Below are 7,556 nucleotides of genomic sequence, written 5' to 3'. Positions count from 1 at the left end.
GCAATAGCAGTATTCAAATTAATTTGACTGATCAGATGCGATGGAAAAATGTCTTTCAAGTATATATAGGATCCCAGCTTGGTCGTAGATATTATCGCTTCCATGATAAACAAGATAGCCAGTATTTCGTTGAAAAATTGTGACGAGTCGTTGAATGCATTATGTCGTCACCGTTTACCAACCGGGGAGAAATTTTGCTGTTGTTTAGGAATTTTGCCTCGTATTCGCTGTAGTATATATTACTAATATTCGTTAGTTTTGTATTATTATTATTATTATAACAAACTACTTGAACTGTACAAAACCGGGAGTAGCTACGATTAGTGCATATCACTATCAAAGGAGCCATTAAAGATTGAACAAATAAAGTACTTTTATGAATAGGGAGGGGGAAAGAGTTCCAAAATAGGCAAACGAATGAATTTAACAAGAAGTATGGGAACCACTGTCGTGGGGTTATTACCTAATAAGCAACATAAATAATCACTCCATTAGTAAAACCATATTGAATACATATCTATGTAATACCGCTACCAGATTACTACAGCGTAAACAGTAGTAATTCGTAATCTATTTATAAATCACACCCGACCTAATTATTGAAGGAAATCCGTTTGCAATTTAGTAAAACAACTCCTCCAATATTCACAAATTTTAACACGTGTTCATGCACATACAGTAGGCAGCCCTATAATCAGATAAAGTCGGATGAAAATTTGGAGCACATACTAAACTAAACCATATCAAGCATATATATATATATATATATGTTCTCTAATTTACTAGCGTCAGAAATATCGCTCGTTGTGGGGGAGAAGCTTTATTTTGCGGTCGTATATGAACTATGATTTAGAAGTGAGTGGGACAAACAGCAGTTTGGAGTCTGATTGAGGCGTGAAATCATTATAAGCTAAAAATGAAATGATACTACATCAGAAGTGAAGAATGTTACCGCCAAATGCCACTGTCAGATGTTGTTATTTTAGGAATACTCGAATTCGTTTATAATTAAAATAGTTCTAGGCATGGGAGGAAATGGGATAAACGGGTGTATGATGTTAAATTGTGAAAATTACCTTAAAATGCAATTTGATATAGACTATCTTACTTATATATAATGTAGGTACATAAAAACACATTCGTCGTATAATAGCCAAATTGTTGCTGTTATATTGACTCGTTACTCAATTCATGTACCGAAATATTTCTCCACGCGTGAAATTTATAAACGGATCACATTTTTTCGAAACACGATCCATAAATATTTTTCGTTATATTTCGTCGTTATATGGCAGTGTTCGATGTTGCTGTGATGTATGGTCTTTGGTGGCAAATGATAGTACATATGCAGTGATTCGTCGGCACTGCACTTTGTTCAAAGTAGTAAATAGGTATTTCAATTTAATTTTAATATATATAGTACCAGTAATGAAAGTACGTAAGTGTAATTAGGCAGATTTAGGATAATTTTGAAGAGTGACGTAAAAATTTGTTTCTCCACATTTGAAATAAAAATTTTCCGTTTTTAATGCACCAAGAAATGTTGAGAAGCTGCCCCGCTTATTCTACAGCATCTTCTGTAAAAATCATCAAATAAGCGCATTTGTATACACCACTTAATCTTGCGCTGGTTGTATGATTTAATCGACGAGCTCATTGCTGCGGAAGCCAAAATCTGAATCACAGACATCCGCCACAACGTGAATTAAAACTATATTTTATTGATTCGCCAACCGCATTGGTATTTATATTTGCTTTATTTTCAACACGCTCGCTTTGAAACATTATACCTCAAGAAGACGTTCATATTTTGAGTGCGACAATGAAACTGTTTACAGTGTTTGAACAAGTGTTATCATTACACTTTGTAGCTTATACCTCAAGAAGACGTTCATAATTTGAGTGCGACAATGAAACTGTTTACAGTGTTTGAACAAGTGTTATTATTACATTTTGTAGCTTTTTCCAACGCCAAGACATTTATGACCAAGCTAGGCGACTTAGCCTTGGTACAGACGAACCGCAATCACACCTTGTAGTTGCTCGAGCTTTATTTTTATCGAATATATATTTCAAGTATTTAACTAATAATTCTAATCCATTGCCAGAATAACTATGATATTTTAGAGATTTTAAAGTCAATGCAGAAAGATAGAACAGGACTAGGTTGCCCAAACCTCTGCCCAGGTTTGTTTCCTTATCGTTACAATATTTACGAAACGAAATGAGTATTGAGAGTGTTACGATACCCAACATATATATTTCTTATATTCAATATATGGAAGTATACTATAGTTGGAAATATGCATTAGGATGAGTCGAAGTAAGGAGTTACCATACTATTCAGGACCGAGCTTAGCTATTGCGCGGCCTTATGTTTTTTTTGCCAATCATAACAAATTCACTTTAAAAGTCAGCGTTTACGGAATAAACACATCATCCAGTACTTATCATTTATAATGGTTAAGTTTAATAATTTATATATAGAGTTCGCCTATAGCGCATAGGATGCAGTGGCTTGACCCTGGTGGCACTTAAGTCCGATTCGGTAATTACAAAGATATGACATTAACATTTTTTTGAGTTTCGATGAAGCGATTTAAACTAAAATAATCGAGGAAATTTGAGTCAGTCTCGCCCACGCCGGAGTATTTTTTCTATTAATAGGAAGAGCATATTGGAAACCACGAGTTTCCTTGATGATGAGGACTTGATGTACTAGTATATATTATTTGTATGTAGTCTTTCTATATTCATAATAATTTGTTTATGCACATTGCGCTAATATCGCTACATTTCTTTTTATAGTATATACTGCATTTATATTTCTTGAAAAATATATCAAAATTGGACATGAGATGGAAGATTGAAGAAAACAACTTTCTTTCGCAAAGAAAATCCTTTTCGGTGAGTAAAACCTGACTGTAGTTTATATCTGAAACATAGTCACGTTAGTATACTTCAACAGATACAGGGTTTTTACCCCGAGTATACATAGCTGTACACATACTATAACTGTTTCAATACCATACAAAAAGTCATATATATATATATAATATATATGAACATAATAAATGTATCGATATAGATATATAATATATCCTATTCATAGTTCATGGCTGGAAATGCTATTTCTCATAGCCTTAGCGACAAGTCCTGCGTATGTAATTAAAAGTAGTTTTTATGGAATTACCGCTTACATTCATTAACTGTTTAGCTTGCAGTGTTCTGCCTGATGTGCGGATTTTTGACAACTTACGTTTCAACGTTAGAGCTCATTCGAACATACATGATTTTTCACGGCAAACAAACGAACTTGAATTCAAGAATTGCAGTCGGACAAGAGTCCACTATATATCCCAATATTTCAAAAAATGATTACTTTTTATCCGGTATAAATATATCGAGAAGTCATGTAATCTGTGGTGATTTTTCATCTGACACAATCGTGAAATCGTTCACGGGAGCTGAAGAAATCACTACCACAAGAGGTCAGTCATGCGTTTGTCAAGTATCATTTTTGAAAGACTCAGGATGGTTGGATTGTATGCCTGTATGGAACTTTCTTATGTCCGTCATTAAATGCAACAAAGACTCTCACAAAAGTTTAGACGTGCGATTGCCCGATCATCCTTCTATAACCAGACGATATCTTACTTATGCCTTCCCTATGATATCCTGCCAATCCGTAATGCAAGCACATATAACAATGACTTATGTTTGTTGTTTTGCTGCTGTTACATGGCTAGCCCTTGGTATTTATTATGCTGGTTTTACTATTATGAAATACAAAAGAGAAATTACTTATTCTGCTCGGAAAAGAATCTTCACGGTCGCTTGAAGCATTTTTTTTTAAATTCACCAAAGCAAATATAATTTAATTTAAAATCGACAATTGAGACTCATTTATTTGCAAGAAATCGTTAACTGCTATTATTAGGATATTGGGCGGCTCTTCATTCGAGCATGGCGGCAAAAATGTTACAGTGAACTGTTAGCTTCTTGTTTGCACATGGTGATTAAAAAGACTTTAACCTCAATATAAATTATATATAAATCACTCAATAGTATTATTCATATCAAAAAAATTTCAAGCACGGACGGAAGACTGAACACCAGCGCCATGGTTTGCAATTTTCGTTATTCTGGCCACGAGAAAGAAACGCTATATGTCGTTTATGTTACCGCTACTGTTTAATTTACAGATGAAGAACGACCAAAGTCCTAGAATACTAAAGATGCGCGACTGCGAGTGTTCTAGTTTTTTTTACTTTAGAATGTCTTTTCATTTTTTACATTTGGTGCGGGACATGTTTATATATATATTCCTTTTTCTGTGAACGTTGACAATTTGATATGCTCAAATATGCGTCACTGGTTATATTTACATAAGTTTACATTATTAATCAATGTTGAATAATAATAAAACGGTACTTGTGAACATTCATATTCTTGTCTGCAATAGATGTTTTGGAAACAGAAACACTATTACATTTTACATTTCTCTTTTTTACACATTTTTTTTACACAAGGCTTGCGAATATACAGCGAACAAGACCTTGGGGCGACCTGTTTAGACCTGGGAGCACCTACTTAGCTGAATAGTTAGATCCGCACAATGAAGGAGGTGTAGCATACGAAATAAAAAGTGTTCCCTATTAATTAAAATAGAACAGAAATGTTTTTAGTAAAATTTTGAATCCCATAGAATTCAGTAAAAGCGACTTATTCCATTTTAAAAACTAAAAATCCAAAACATATTCGTCTATAATTTGCCGAAGAGAACGATTTTTCTCGACATTAACTATTAAACGGACAATTTTTAGAAAAACGATCCATTGCCCCGTTTTCGCCAGACAGCATGTGATTTAGCGAATTAATATGAGTTTAGAATGGTCTTGTTTCATACAATTTTTTGATTTAGTTAACAGGTATACCCAACGTGTCGCATTTTTAATGAAAAAAATAAGAAAAAATCGTACTCTTCCTCTGTAAAGACATTTTTGTCGAAATGAAAAAAGATTTTTCAGTGAGAATAATGAGGAGATTGTAAGTGGGTGTATTCCGACGATCCTGCTTGTTGCGTATAATGTGCAACGCTTAAAACAACTAGCTCGTCTTCTGATGTTTAACTTCGTTGTCGCTTGTTTAAAACGCAAAATTGCATACTCACCCAATTTTATTAAAATTGTTTTTACTACTCACAGAAACGGAGATTATTCTGAAGAACACTTTTTGTATAATGTTCAGTCCATAAAAGTGTCCACCGTATATGAATCGTCTTAATCGAAGTTTCGGATACATTTACTGCTAAAATCAATTGTAGATTTGATCAATAAATCCCAATAAACAAACGAGAATATCGGTTGGAAACCGAAGACTTATCGATCGATAGTTAGGGGATCCCCCAAAACAGAAACTGCAGTTTCGATTCGTCCGCTCTTGTAACTTGCGCACTGCCCATCGCACACACACACTCGGCGGGTCTCAAAATTCTCTCGCTTTACAAAAATCTAGATCACTATATCAATAATTGATTGATAACTCGCTAATTATACGACATAAGTCGCCCAAAACCAATAGGATTCTGGTCCGAGATAAGATGAATGCACATGCAAAATCTGAAGCAGATTCAATCTCGCTTTCGTGAGATATCGCGTGCATCTAACAGACAAACAGACATACATACAAATACCTATCAACATACTTACCGATTAAAATCGATAAGTAATAATGTTATATAGAATTACTTTTCACAACTTGGGTCTTAGTTGAAGTCCTAAAGTAACGACGCATAAAAAAAAATTTCATTTAACGAAATCCGCTTTTCTAGTTCAGCTTCATCAGCGCATTGTGGCCTTTGTTGATACATGGCTGGAGGCAACGTAATACTATAATGACCAGGGGTCGGCAACCTTTTGTTGCTCGCGGGCCAAAATTAAGGGTTGCAAGTCATTGGCGCTCCGCACATATTTTTATTAAAGTTGAAAACCGAACGGATGATACTTTTTATAATAAAAATCAAACAGTGATACATCCTTCGAATAGAATATAGATTTATTTCCTCATTGCATTGCATCTCAAAAAAATGGTGCCATTGGTCTAATTATAAATAAATTATAGACTCATTAAACAAGTAATTGTGAATTATACTTGTCAGGTTATAATACAATTCAGTCTATATATACGTGTCTCGGAATAAATTCTGTTAAGTAAAGAATATAATCGCCAAAACAGCTGTTTTGTTACTTTAATTCAGTGAAGAGACGCGGGCCGGATTATATCACTCCGCGGGCCAGATCTGGCCCGCGGGCCGTAGGTTGCCGACCCCTGCAGTGTAATCTATTGGTATCTTGTAGTCTGAACTGAATAGAAATTTGTGCTCACTACCCTGTCTCTTAGAATAGCACAGTGGTAATGAATAGGGATGGATCGTTTCGAAGCAATTTCAGACAAAACGACTTGATTCTAATCAAAAAAATAATAACTGAGAATTGAGACAACACGATGCGGTTGCACGAACTACGTTTTTGTCTCAACATCGACCATAACGTTTGTTTATTGGACACGGAGTAGACCTATGGATCGTTTTGTTATTATGTTGTTGTTGTTCTTCATTTTTTAATCTGCTTCCTATCGTTAGAAAAAAGTTTTACAAATATGTCATTATCTAAAGCAGGGGTCACCAAACTACGGCCCGCGGCGTCCTCTCATTTGACCCACAATAACACGAAAAAATGACGAATTTTTTTCCAGGTGAAGTTTTCACGAGTATCGACTTCCTTGTTCATTTTATAACATTGGCCAATCAGCAAGATGCAAACAGTGACGTAACAGTAGAACCTTGCGCATCCGCTCTGGACACTTTTGTCACTCGGACAGATTTTCAGTCGTGTTTTCAAATAATCCCTCCGTTTCGCGATTTTGAATGCTAACCGTTAGTTTTTGGTCATGATTCCGAAATTTAAGTATAAATCAAATAAGTCAAACATTATTTTGCCTCCCTAAGAGTTGTAGTTTACTTGCAGTAATCAAAAATTGTCTAGAAATAGCTGTGATAAAATAGGCAAAAATTCTCTACCGGTACGCAACGTTTTCTGCGAAGGATGCACTCCTGCACTCGCAGAGCGTGCTTTCGGCGAAACTGTTGCTGTGTACATTTCTTGTGCTAAATGAAGGTCGAACGTGCATTTTGCGCTAATAGTACAAGTTACTTTTGGGAATTTATTGTATTGCATTGACAAAAATAGTTGTCCGGCCCGTTTCAACACAGTTTGAGTCATACCTTGCCCCGAGGTCAATTTTAGAAAAATAAAAGAAAAACTACGTCTGGTATTGTTTGCAAACGAAAATTTATGTAATTACATCCCTAGCTAATGAAAAAAAAACGTTTTTGACGCAAACGCAACAGAATAATCCTAGTTTTATCTATGAAGCTTTTATTAACAATGTTGCTTGTGTTACAAAATAAATCAAACTCATAATTACAAATTGCACATAATATTAATAAGATTTTACTGTTATAAAATTTTTTAAGGCACTTTTGGGTTGACACA

At 34.8% G+C, this 7,556-nt stretch overlaps 1 long non-coding RNA gene across 1 annotated transcript; it reads left to right on the top strand.

Annotated features, from left to right (window-relative positions):
* The first annotated feature begins 2,163 nt into the window (after window positions 1–2,163).
* On the top strand, window positions 2,164–4,447 carry LOC120327987 (uncharacterized). The gene is made up of 3 exons (XR_013477406.1): window positions 2,164–2,187; window positions 2,809–2,907; window positions 3,218–4,447. It is a non-coding gene; the product is annotated as an uncharacterized LOC120327987 (long non-coding RNA).
* The last annotated feature ends 3,109 nt before the right edge of the window (window positions 4,448–7,556 follow it).

The sequence above is a fragment of the Styela clava genome, chromosome 7 (assembly GCF_964204865.1).
Source record: "Styela clava chromosome 7, kaStyClav1.hap1.2, whole genome shotgun sequence".
Lineage (NCBI taxonomy): Eukaryota > Metazoa > Chordata > Ascidiacea > Stolidobranchia > Styelidae > Styela > Styela clava.
The sequence above is the reverse complement of the archived record's forward strand: the minus strand, read 5'-3'. Positions and strand labels throughout refer to the sequence as shown.